Here is a 13,683-nt window from a genome sequence, read left to right on the forward strand (position 1 = left end):
AGTAAGACACATTGAGCCCTTCCCACCTGGCCAGTCATTGCGCTCCAAAATAAGAACATCAGGCTGAGCATCACAAGACCTTCATGGGTTAGGCACGCAGTTTTGACAAGATCCCAATGGCAAGCTGATAGCTATTCAAGAGGGGTGCCCCTAGCAGTCATATCAGAGAGGTACCAAGTCCAAAACCCTCCCAGGCTTCCACCTGCAACCACCTTCCCAATTCACGCTCACTGAGAGGCAATAAAATTGAAGACCACATATTCCCTGGTTGAGCACTCAATTGAGTTAAAATATTCACTCCAGGTTCCTATGGAATTCCTGCAAATTTTGTTGACTGAAGAAATTCTTGTTCTTCCTCTTTCAGAAATCATGTCCCTATCAGCACCCCATCCGTATTGCTAAAACTGTCATGAACTGTCAAGAACTGTGAGGGGCCTGAGATTTTACCCTCCTTGCAAGTTACCTAGGCCCCCTGCTACAGTTCATGGACACTGGAAGATAGGAGACCTCTGTGTTAGGGACAAACGACAGCTTAAGACACATAGCAATAGCAGTAGCCAGAGTATCTCCATTTTAACTTTGGTTCCCTATGCCCTAATTCCCACAGGGTGATGCTTAGAAAGTCAGTGACACTTGCCCACGCAGTAAGGTGCATTACAGGAGAGAAACCTTGAGCTTAAGGAACTTCGATCTTTTATGTCCCCAAATAAGTAAACATTATCTGACCTTTGTCCTGGGAACAAATGTTATCTTTATTCTGATATACAGTAAACAAACTGATCTTTTGTTCTGGAAGGAGGCATTGTCTCTAGCTTCTAAGTCTCTTCATTACATAAATAACCTTGAAAACATAGTTGAGAACAAAGCCAAACAGTGCCTGTGCTGCTAAAACAAACAGAAATGTGAGAGACCCAAGAAGTCCCTCCCAATACGCATTCCTCTGTAAATCAGTTTTATATGAATCTCTGTCTCGAGTTCTACTACTTTGGAACTCAAGACAGTGGGAAAAAAAAAAAAGAAGAAGAGCTGGAGGTCAAGTTTGAAAATCACAATAATAATGATTATGACAATTATGTCTCAGTCTGTTTGGGTTGCTATGATAAAATACTGCAGACCAGGCTTCTAAATAACAGAAGTTTATTGCTTGTGATGCTGGAGGCTGAAAGTTTGAAGCCAGCGTGCTCACATGGCCTGGTGTGTGTCTGGTGGGGACCCGCGTCCCGGCTCATAAATAAGTGGCTGTCTTCTTGCTGTGTCTTCACACGGTAGAAAGGGTACCAGAGCTCTGCGGAGACTCTGTTAGGGCACTAATCTCATTCATGAGGGCTCCACCTTCATGACCTAACACCTCCCAAAGACCTCCCTCCCAATGCCATTGGGATGTGCATTAGGATTTCAACATATGAATTTTGGGAAGACACAAACATTCAGACCATAGGAATTACTGGACAGCATCATATAATTTTGTAGATTACTTAATGATGAATCACAGTGAGAAGGCATTTTTGATGGCCACATGCATTTGGCTCTCTTTCTTGGTGCCGTAGTTGATAAATTGTAACTATTGAGAGGAAATGGGTGTTTACCAAGGGAGCAATATCAATAGAAACATGTCCAAATGAGAACATGCAGATTAAATGTTTCATTCAGCTAGCTTTGCAAGCTGTATCATTAGCACAAATTATCTTAAAGGTCTCCCTAGATTTTTGTTTTTAACTCAGTTCACTGGGTCTTTTATTATTAGTATCATTATTACTAAGACTCAGATTCTGTTTCTTGGTTTAGACATTATTCTCTCTCTCAGAATCTGCATCACTTGGAAGACGGAGGATCTTGAGTCCCATGATGTATAAGGGGAAATGAAGATTTGTTAAGGAAATGAGGGACACATGAGTCTTCATAGATATAGATGAAGACCACAGAGATATGTATGTGCTGCTTGTTTCATACGAGTGTATATTATACACGCACATTTAAAAAAATATGATCTATGGTCCATCTGGATTTGTATCGTAAAACATTTTGCACTGTTTTGTACAAGCAATTACCATTCATCTTAGAAGTTTAAATGTATACGATCTATCACAGGCTCTATTCATCAGCAGTGTCTCTTACTGCCCCTTCAGCATCCAGTAAATAGAATATGCAACTTGATCAGCACAGAACATACTTAGTCAATAACTGTTTTTAAAAGCAAAGTACGGGGGCGCCTGGGTGGCTCAGTCGGTAAAGCGTCTGACTTCGGTTCAAGTCATGACCTCACAGTTTGTGGGTTCAAGCTCCATGTCGGGCTCTGTGCTGACAGCTATAGCTCAGAGCCTGGAGCCTGTCTTCACATTCTGTGTCTCCCTCTGTCTCTGACCCTCCCCTGCTCATGCTGTCTCTCTCTCTCTCTCTCTCTCAAAAATAAATAAAAAACAATTAAAAATTTTTTTACATAAAGCAAAGTACATAGCACAAATCAGCTACTATACAAACAACTTTAAAAATATGTGCAAGACTTCAATATAAAAACAAAATGAAGGGAGGGTAGAATAAATTCTATCTTTTGAATGAATGCAGTAAGTCAGCTGACTTCTATCTTTTCACAAGAGTCTTACAGATAGATGGTGTTCTCTGTATTATCTGAAAAAGGTAAACCTGCCTAGGTAAGGTAGTTTACCTTGCTGAAGGCCCCAACACACTGACGGGGAGGTAAACCCAGGTCTGAGCCTCCATCATTGTTCTTTCCAGTCAACCACAGGGCCTCAAGCTACGGAAAAATATCCAACCTAAATAGCCTGAAAATGACCTCTATCGCCATCCAGGAAATCTGCAGCTTTAAGCTGGGCCTCTTAAAAGAATGCCCTAGACCAACTGAATCAGAATTTCTGGAGAAGAGGAACAGAGCCCTAGCACCAGAAGTTCTGCAGGTGATTCTAATTTGCACTCGTGTCTGAGAACCTCCGGTCTATCTCCACTCACTTCTTACTACGTCATAGATGTTGGGCCACAACTTTCAACTCAAAGTATATAAACCAGATCTCACACCCCTTACCTCTTGAACCTTCTCCTTGTCTCAGTTTCCCCAGCGGTGCCAACATTATTTCAGGCTTCACTGAGCCTCAAAGTTCTGGTTTCTTACTTTTTTCTTCTAAGGCCTTTCAGGATACTCACTTGCACAGTTGTTAGCGAAGGGAAGTTAATCCTCTTCTTTTTTAAAATTTATTTATTTTGAGAGAGAGAAAGAGAGAGAGAGAGAGAGAAAGAATCCCAAGCAGGCTCCTTGCTGTAAGTGCAGAGCCTGACTCGGGACTCAAACTCACAAACTGTGAGATCATGACCTGAGCTGAAACCAGGAGTCCAATCAATGCTTACCAGACTGAGCCACCCAGGTGTCCGGAGCTAACTCCCTTCTTAGCAGCTCCAGTTCATTCCTCTAGTGGGGTCTGCTTCTGCCGCCTTCCACTGTGTCTTCCTTATATAAAAGGAAGTGATCTTGTCCTTGTCTGGATGAAAATGGACTAATATACTATATTTAAGCAGAGGGAGTGACATCTGAGGAGACACCTGCTGGGTGAAGTAAGAAACTTCGAGTCTATCTGGAAAGAGCATTCCGTGCAGAGAGAACTGGTCCTGTCGGATGACGAGCAAGCTGGCCATGTGTCCAGAGCAGTGTGAGCAAAGAGGAGACAAATCAGAAGGAAGGTGGGGGAGGCATATGCAGTTGACGTAAATGAGAGGAGTGCTATGGACTGAATGCTTGTGTTCCCCCCTCCCTCCAAGTTCATATAGTGAAGCCCTAATCCCAATGGGAAGGTTTTAGGAGGTGGGGCCTCTGGGACGTAATTATGTCATGGTAGTGGCACCTCATGATGGCGTTGATGCCCTTAGAAGAATACACACGAGAGGGGTATGCTCTCTATTATGTGAAGATACAGGGAGAAGGCCCCCAGCTGTAAACCAGAAACAGGGCCCTCACCACCAATCAAAGCTGCCAGCACCTTGACCTTGGACTTCCCAGCTTCTAGAACTGTGGGAAACAAATTTCCATTGTTTAAGCTACACAGTCTATCTGTTTCTGTTCTAGCAACCAGAACAGACTAAGACAGGCAGGCAGTTGGGAGTCCCTTGAGGCTGCCAGCAACTGGACTGCCCGTGGGAGCCGCAAAGGGGAAGTCTAGACACTGAGCACTGTTCCAGATAATGAGTGACTATTGTCAAAAACAGAGACTGGAACAGGCAGATAGTTCAAATCTCCATGAGGAGACTCTCAGGACAAAAGTGACTCCTGTGGATGACAGAAGGGAAATTCTGTTTCCTTATCATGCTCTCTGACTATAATGGATTATTGTGTTGAATTATGAAAAAAGAAAAGCACTATGTTCAACCAGAGCACTTGCACAGTGACCCGTTGGATCATCCTCAGGCCCTAGATCCGATTTTGCATTTTGAATAAATGAAACTTCTTTTCTTCTTGGTTTTCTGAAAGTGGGGAAAACTTCAGGTCAGAAGCACTATTAATGGAGTAGGTCAGAGCAGTATAATTTTTGGCCAGGATTTATGCATGTGAGTTTAAATGCAGGGTTTATTATGCATGCAAGTGGGCACAATTAGCATGCATGTAGTGGGTGCAAATTAATTAGAAAGTCTTTCTTGCATATCTTATCACTGCTCTGGGCCTAAGGGAGTTTCAGAAGTATGAAATGGTATTTCCCTTAAAGAGTAGTCATCATGATAAGCACAGATAAAGCAACTGATATGTAAAAAGGAGCAAAATGTTGTGATATACGCTCCAACTTCTGTATAAACTCAGAGGAGAGGGAGATAAGAAGCGTTGGCATAAAGAATGAAAAGCTTCATTTGCATTTTGATTTTGACCTTAAAGAATGTGTGAGATTTACACCAAAGGGTGGTAGAGACTCACCAAGGGAACAAACCATAAAAGCAGAAGTGAACATGGAGTGTTTCTGGACAATGAAGAGTTCCACTGGATGAAAAAGGGAAATATATGAACAATATACGTAATTGTTGTGGAACCTGAAAATAAGAGAAACAGCGTTTAGTGATAACTGGAAGAAATCGTCCACCATTGATCAGTTTTTTGAAGAAAGAAGTGACCTAATGTGAGTGATATTTAAGGAGGTTTTTTTGTTGGAGTTAAGCTGAATGGTTCAAGGGTAAAACAGGCAGGATCGAGGACAGCAGAAGTGAGGTGTGTTAATTTCCTAGGGCTACCGTAACAAAGCACCACCAACCACGTGGTTTACAACAATGTATTGTCTCACACTTTTGGAGGCTGATCCATGAAGGCGTTTAGACACCTCTGCATGTGTGTATGTTTTCCCCTACTTCATTTCCCCAAATGATTCAGACTAGATGCCTGCCTAATATGGTTGTACTAGAAGGAATGGAAAAAGAAACAGGAATATGATAATTTGGGGGGATAGTGTTAAGCCCAAGTTTCCAATATCACCCCAAAAAAAGACCAGAGACTACCAGGGAGACCGAGTCACGCATGCAAAAGCAAAGGGATTTATTACAGGCTTAAGCTCAGGCTCACAGACTCCACCAACCCGCTGGCCACATGGAGAGAGAGCCCTGAACAAAGGCGGGGTAGGGCTTTTATGAGTTTGGGAAGGGGGAGTTACAAGAAATGATGACACAGGCATAGCAATCCAATCCCTACCCCCCCCCCCATCAATACTGGCAGTTGTGGGAGCCAATCACAACATTTAGAGTATTGACCAATCAGAGTGGGCCCAGGACCCTTACGTAGGGCGTGACTAGGTATCAGCTGGCCTCTCCTGATTGGGCGCCCCAAGAGTTGTCCCTCCCTCCCTTTAAGTACAGGGGAAGCCTGAATCAGACCTGCGTCCTTACGTTAGAAATTACTAAACAATTCTGCAACTCCAAGGCAACACAGGTGAAAAATATGGAAGTGTTTCTTCTCCTATTTGGAGATTTTGTGACAAAATATAAAATAAATGCCCAAATTAAATTAAGACATTAAAAAAAAGTGATTAAACCAATTACCATAAAAGAGATTAAAAAGGTGAGTAGAAAACTTCTGTTAAAAGGACACAGGCACCAAATGGGCTCACCACTGAATTTTATCGAACCATTAAAAAAACAGAGGATTCCATCATTTCTTAGAATATTTTTGACCCCAGAAAAATATGGAAAACTTAGTAGTTTCTTTCATAAATCCAGCTCTGGTTTAATATAATAATTTTATAATGATAATACATAAAAGAAAGTTATAAACAATCTTCTGTACTAAATATAGGTGGAAAATGTAAATAAAATATTGGCAAATAAAATGCAACAGTGTATCAACACACTAAGACATTCTGACTCAGGAGAGTATATTCTAAGAATGCAAGGCTTATTTTATTTGCCAAAAAAAATTTGTCAACCTAATTCAGTTCATTAAAATGAAAGAAGGTTTGGGGCTCCTGGGTGGCTCAGTTGGTTGAGTGTTGGATTCTTGGTTTCAACTCAGGTCATGATCCCAGGGTCCTGGAATGGAGCCCCCATTAGGCTCCACACTGAGCTTTGAGCTCTTTTGAGATTCTCTCTTGCTCTACCCCCTTCCCCTCTCACACTCTCTCTCTCTACCAAAAAGAAAAAAAAAATTATAATTACATGAATAGACGTGGAAAGTGTATTTAATGAAACAAAGCAGGCATTCTTGATCTTAAAACTCAAAGTTATATGGGAATAGATTGACACTATTTATGAAATACAACACCTATTTTTCTGAATGACTAAGCCTTAAAGTCAAGAGGCAGTCAAGGATGTGTGGTATTACTACCACTGTCCAGGAGCATTTTACAGATGAGTCATAGATTACTGACATGGCCTCCAATGATCCCTGCTTCTGGAATTTACACCTCATGCAATCTTCTCCTCTTCAATATGGGCTGGCCCTACGGACTTGCTCTGAATGAAAAGAAGGTGGCAAACATACTGGGCTGTCACTGCCAAGATGATGTTGCAAAGATGGTGATTTCTGTCTTGCTAGCGCTCTCTTCCTTTTTCTGGTTCTTCTCTTGGTACTCCTCTGAGGACGTTCGGGGGCCATAGGAGGAAAGCCCCTCTGTGGAGAGGCCTACTGAGCCAGGAACAGAGGGAGGCCCCGAGCCAGCAACTAGGGAAGAACCTGCGAAGATCTGATTCTTACTAACAACTACTCGAGGGGCACCTGGGTGGCTCAGTCGGTTCAGCATCCCACTGCAACTCAGGTCACGATCTCATGGTTTGTAAGTTCGAGGCCTGCATGGGGCTCTGTGCTGACGGCTCAGAGCCTGGAGCCTGCTTTGGATTGTCTTCCTCTCCCTGTGCCTCCCCCATTCACATTCTATCTCTCAAAAATAAATAAATGTTAAAAGTTTTTAACTACTTGAGAGAGCTTGCAAGTGGATCCTTCCCTGCTTGGGCGCTGAGATGGCAGCAGCCCAGGCCAACACCTTGGCAGCAGATTGTGAAAATTCCCGATGCTGGGGACCCAGTTAAACTGTGCCTGGATTCCTGATCTACAGAAACTGGGATAATAAATGTTGTTCCTTGCAAGAAAATCAAGGTGCCTACATTTGCTGCCCAGAGATAGAAGAAGCATTAGTCACAAAACAGAGAAAAAAAATTTTTTTAAAGAAAATGAGAATGACTGGAGCAGTCTGCACATTGGAAGGCTGTCGAAGAGAAGGCTGTCATGTCTAAGGCAGCGGCAATGATTACTTTTGTTTTTATAAAATATTGTATTTTCTGCTTTGCTTATTGTAAATAGCATGGATTTCCATTGTAATTTGACAAAAAATCTAATACATAAAATTCCAAAATAAAAATAACAAAATGTTGAACTGTTTTTCCTAGTGTTTGATATTTCCTTTCTGTGAAGGATGTCCATATAATATAATCTCCAGTCTCCCTCTGCCCCTGTGTTCAGCCAACTTTTTTTTTAAATGTTTATTTATTTTTGAGAGAGAGACAGAGCATGAGCAGGGGAGGGGCAGAGAGAGAGGAAGACACAGAATCGGAAGCAGGCTCCAGGCTCTGAGCTGTCAGCACAGAGCCAGATGCAGGACTCGAATCCACAAACCATGAGATCATGACCTGAGCTGAAGTCTGGCGCTTAACTGATTGGGCTACTGGTAGAACTAGGGAACATTGGTAGAGTTCCCTTGGGGATAAAATGACATTGGAGAGCAGGCATTCTTCTCTGCTCCTCCTGGAATAGGGTCTCTCCTTTAAGGTTGTGGGAGAAGTTGCAGGAGAGACACCAAGACTGCCCCAGCCTGTTGGGTGAGGAGATGTGCCAACTTCTGGGGTCCATTATGCAAGTCCGTTGACTTGACCACTAAGTTAATTTCTCATTTTGATCTTCCATCTGCCTTACTCTTTGTTTCTCAATTTAATCAGAGTTGGGGTAGAAAGGAGGGAAATCATTCATTGATATCCTTTAAAAAAAACAACAGTTTTAATTTGGGTGGGATAATACAGAATATAAAACCAAAATATTGATTTGTGTATTTTATCTAAAAACACTATAAACACATATAACCTCTACTTGGTAGTTTTGCATTACATATTCATATGGGTTTGCAATTCTGAAACTACCTACTAGGTATTCTGGGTTTAAACCAATGAGTAAATAGCTTGAGGATAATGGGAGCCAGATTTCTCACTCTGGACAGATGTAAATATGGAAGCATCCTGTGTTGTTGGATTGGAATTAGAGAGATCAGTATAAACTAATAATTTTTAAGATAGATGTGATAGATAGATAGATAGATAGATAGATAGATAGATAGATAAAGATAGATAGATGATAGGTATGGGTGATCATATATAAAACTAAAACATGTTTCTTATAATATACATTACTCAGATCTATCAGATCAAACTGCTAGAAGCAATGAAATATGAATGAGTATATCTAGTGCCTATATCTTGGTTTTTACATACCATTTTCCATTAAAAGGGACCTGATCTTGGAGAAATGGCCAATAACAGAGCACAGTCAGTATAAAATAAAGCTGTAACATCTTATTACACCAAAAGTTAGGGAGTTTTCGGACTTCAATCAAAAGGACACAGAAGCCAGTTTGAAGAGCCTTACGTTGGCCAAATCTGGGTCAATTTGATCATCAATATAAATAATGATAGGACCGAATTATAATCCATCAAATAAAACAAATATTCATGAGTTCATATAGATGACAATATATAAATGCAAAGAAGGTAAGAAGTCTTCCTGACAATTAAATGCCAACTAATGAAAATTGAAGGAAAAATGAAAAGTAAAATAGACAATCTTCAATAGATACCACAATAGTGACTGAAAGCTCCTCAATTAACATGATACATACATAGTCACATTGTATGTCACAACTTACTTATTGATTACAAAGGGGAAAATAGTAATTCTACAAGAAAATCTTCTGATTACTGTCTTAAGCAAGTTATTAAACTTAATATCACTAATACTAAGAGGAATTAACTTCCAATATCATGATCATGTTACTTCTAATAAAATACCCTGATAAGCACATTTTAGGGATGTTCCTGCTAAAAATCTGGATCTAATCATAAGGAAACATCAGACAAATCCCATATGAGAGCCCTTCTGCAAAATAACTGGTTGAGACTCTTCAAAAATATAAAGGGAAAAAGATAATGAAAACCAAGGAACCCTTTCAGATTAAGAGATGTTAAAAAGGCATTTATGACCTGAAATTTAATTCTGAGCCAGGGAAATAAAACCTATAAAAGGGAAATTGATAAAAGTTGAATATAGACTTGAACTGGATAATATAATTTTATCAGTGTTGGATTTCTGGACTTAACAACTGTTTTTATGGGTAAAAGGCTGTGATGTTTTCACTTATCCTAAATTGGTTCAGATAAGAATAAATATATACATCCACAGACACATACACAGAATTATGGAATAAATGTGGCAAAATAAATACACTGGTGAATCTGACCTGTATGTGTGTGTGTGTGTGTGATATATTTACATAGATAATATGTATACACCAGCATTATGTATCTCATATTTAATAGACACAAACACTCAATTAGAGGGTTTTTTTGTATTATTCTTGTAACTTTTCTGTAAGTTTTGAATAAAGTTACCAAACTATTGGGCAATGATATGGGTAAATAAATGTTGAGTGAGTTTACTTTTTAAGGGAATTTGTGGGGAAAAGTATGCACACGGTGAGGTTTGGCAGTCCCGCATTAGGTGGCTTTGGGCTTGTGGACTATGGTGTATGGGCAGGAAGTTCAGAGACTTTTGGCATGTAGTGGTTTATTTGTCTGCACTTAAGCCTCTTCACCCAGAAGAGGCTTAAGTGCAGGCCTCACAGTATTTTGCCATTTGACTGTTAACTGCAGTTTGCCTTTGTCTACGGGCAAGTAAAAGTCTGTATTGAGGTACGCACTGGGTCTTAAATAGAGGGTTTGAGCCTCAGCAAAGGCATGTGTATATGAGCCTGCAAGTAAACTGAGCTAGAGACCTTATGGAGGCTGTATTCATGCCCCCATGTTCAGCCTCTTGCTGGGAGATTTCCCCCAATTTGTTTGTTTTGCAGATTGAGGATTCCACATAACAGGCATTGCCTGGCATCCTAACAAAGCCAAAACCATGGATGCATTTGTTTGTTTATTTTGGTTTTTTTGGGTTTTTTTTTTTTTTGTTTTGCTTCGTTTTTCTTTCCTATCTCTTAGGCACTGGTGTCTGCTATGACGTTAGACAGCACTAAGTTTTAAGCCTCAAACATAATTGCTTCCTGCTTTAGAGGCTGTGGTTGGCTTGTTTCTTTTTTAGTTTGGAAGGTGTAGGGGCACCTGAGTGGTTCAGTTGCTTAAGTGTCAGACTTCAGCTCAAGTCATGATCTCATGGTTTGTGGGTTCGAGCCCCACATTGGGCTCTGTGCTGACAGCTCAGAGCCTGGTGCCAGCTTGGGATTCTGTGTTTCCCTCTCTCTCTGCCCCTTCCCTGCTCATGCTCTATCTCTCTTTGTCTCAAAAATAAATAAACATTGAAAAAAATTTTTTTAACTTGGTAGGTGTAAAACCTGATAAAATCACACGTCCTATTAACTTTTGGACTCTATTAAAAAAAGAAGAAGAAAGATATGAGAATCTTGATGTTATAATTTCCAAGGCCCCAAAGAAACAGAACTTATTCCATTTGGGGAAAGCCCAGGCTGCAGCTGCTGAATAAGCCCCACTCTACTGAGGCACTGAGAATCCCAAATCCTGGGACTAAGCAGAATAAAGCATGAAAGAGAACAGTCCTTGGTTTTGATTAAACAAAAACCCTGGACTTTAAACTTAGAAGTCCACAGGGCAAGATAATTTAATTTCGGACTGTAATCTGCAGTGGGATGTAGCATTTAATTCCCCTCAGAAAATTGAAATTAAAAGAAGGGTTATGTTAAAATCCAAAGTATCTCAGTTATTATAGATTGAATTGTGTCCTTCCCCAAGTTCATAGGATGGAGTCCTAACACTCAGCTACCTCAGAATGTGACTATATTTAGAGACAGAGCCTTTAAAAAGATCTTTACTTTGATGAGGCCCTAATGCAATCATACAGATGTCCTTATAAAAAGAAGAGATTAGCACACAGAAAGGTCCAGAGGGAAAGCATGTGAAAATGGAGACCAGCTGTAAGTCAGAGAGAGACCTCAGAGAAACCAACCTTGCTAATACTTGATCTCAGACTTCCAGCCTCCATGATTGTGAGAAAACAAATTTCTGTTCAAGGTCTGTGGTACTTTGTTATGGCAAAAGTAGCCAACTAGTACACCAGTGTTGTTGGATTAGTTGCTGAGGTAGGCCTCTAAAGTTTATTGTTGGAGGAGCAGTGGTTGTTATTGGAGAAATGAGCTAAAGATGAGAACAGAAGTGTCCTGAGAGAGTGCTGGATCCCTCCCCGTAGGAGACTGAGAGTTAAGCTCAAAGAGTTAAGAGATAAAATGAGAAGTGTGATGAGGAATGTTTTTTCACTACTCTTGATGTTTCCTTTCTGTGAAGGGAACACAATTAAGTGTAACACCTAGCCTCTCTGACTTTTACTAATTTCACCCCAAGGTGGCAGCGGTGTAGTGTTTTGTTCTATTGGTAAAATTTGAATTAAGTTGGCCATATGTAAGCGGGCTGCCCCACTGAGCTACTCTTTTGATTGGGTGGGTAGGTGTTTCTAATTCTGGATTCAGCTAGCAGACTTACCAGGCTCTCCAACTAACCTATTTTCTCCCAGCTTCATTTCAGTTCTAAAGGTGATATATCCCATAGGCCTCACCTTTTTACCTCAACTTCTTCAGATTAGGGTGTGGAGGAAAATACCCCCTCAAAAACACCAACAAAATGATTCTATGTGTTATAATTTTCCATTCTAAAGAGTTAGTTTTTGGAAAGTGGGGACTGCTATTATTCTTGGACAACTGGCTTGGATTAGCAAGAAAGGAGTGTAGATTAAGGGCAGAAGTAGTGACAGACTTTCCCTTTCCTGTTGGAGGCTACATTATAATTAGGGAGAACCCTACTTTTGTAATAGGTTTTTAACATATTTCATTTTGCAAAAATTCATTAACCCTGCTGTTTGATGAGGAGTCAGAAAAATCGAGAGCTCTAAATAGCCAACAATATGTTCAGTTGCATTTGTGCTTAAATTGTGTGAAATAAAATGAAAAAGAATGTAGGAACTGTAGTATACCTAACACAATGTGGGAACTTAGTGTCGGAATATTCCACTTTGCTTTGCTGGTTCTATGTCAAATGAGCATCATTATTTTCTCAGAAATATCTTAGAGTTGGCAACTGCTACATCATTCTTATAAAAAAAAAAATACTCTGATCCCTCCCAAGCTGTTCTCTTCTTCCTTTCCAAAATCAGAGAGAAAATGGGAGCTTCTGGAAGATTCTCACCCAATTTCTGGTTTGCAGCATCTGGAGGATTCAAAATTCATGCTTTGCCTTTGCTTCTTCCCACTTCCTGTACTTCCTTCTTTTTCTCACCTTCGTCTTTTGTCTGGGGCAGCAGAGGATGGATCTGGATTAGAAGAGAAACTTTCAAAAAATTGTTTTCTCGGTGGTCTAGCTTCTAGTAAACATCTGGTTTGCCTCAGTGGTTTTTCTCCACTGGGGGGCGGGGGTTGCCTCCTCGGGCTCCATTTATCTTCCTGTTCCCAACCCACAACTGAGACACAAGTATCTTAACTCCAGGAATAAAAAAATGTCTTCCAAGATGCTAGAGAGAGAAGCCATTTGCTAGAGACGAAGTCTTTTGTTGGATGATATCTACACTTTTTAAGGTGGAATTTTCTTGTTTAGTCATAGCTGGTACAGTGATATAGATGTCTGCCCCATAAACTTGGTGGTTAAGATCACTTTTCCCAGGCAGGCTGTTCCTAGCTTTCATATCATAGTATGGAAGCAGCTTCCCTATTTTGCCCCGTAGGACTGAGCCTACTCCCAGGAAATAGATCAAATAAAACAGAATAAAAATGAAACACGCTATCTTAGAGACCTCAAATAAACAGTGATTTAACTTTAGCACTTTGGGAGGTGAAATTGCATTGTGTTGTGACACACAGAGCCCTTATCACCCAAAGCCTTAAATTTAGATTGCTATAAAAGTCTTCTTTTCTCTTTGTCTCTATAGCCTTCTATTTTTAAACCTTGAATCCC

Source organism: Suricata suricatta, chromosome 4 (assembly GCF_006229205.1).
Source record: "Suricata suricatta isolate VVHF042 chromosome 4, meerkat_22Aug2017_6uvM2_HiC, whole genome shotgun sequence".
NCBI lineage: Eukaryota > Metazoa > Chordata > Mammalia > Carnivora > Herpestidae > Suricata > Suricata suricatta.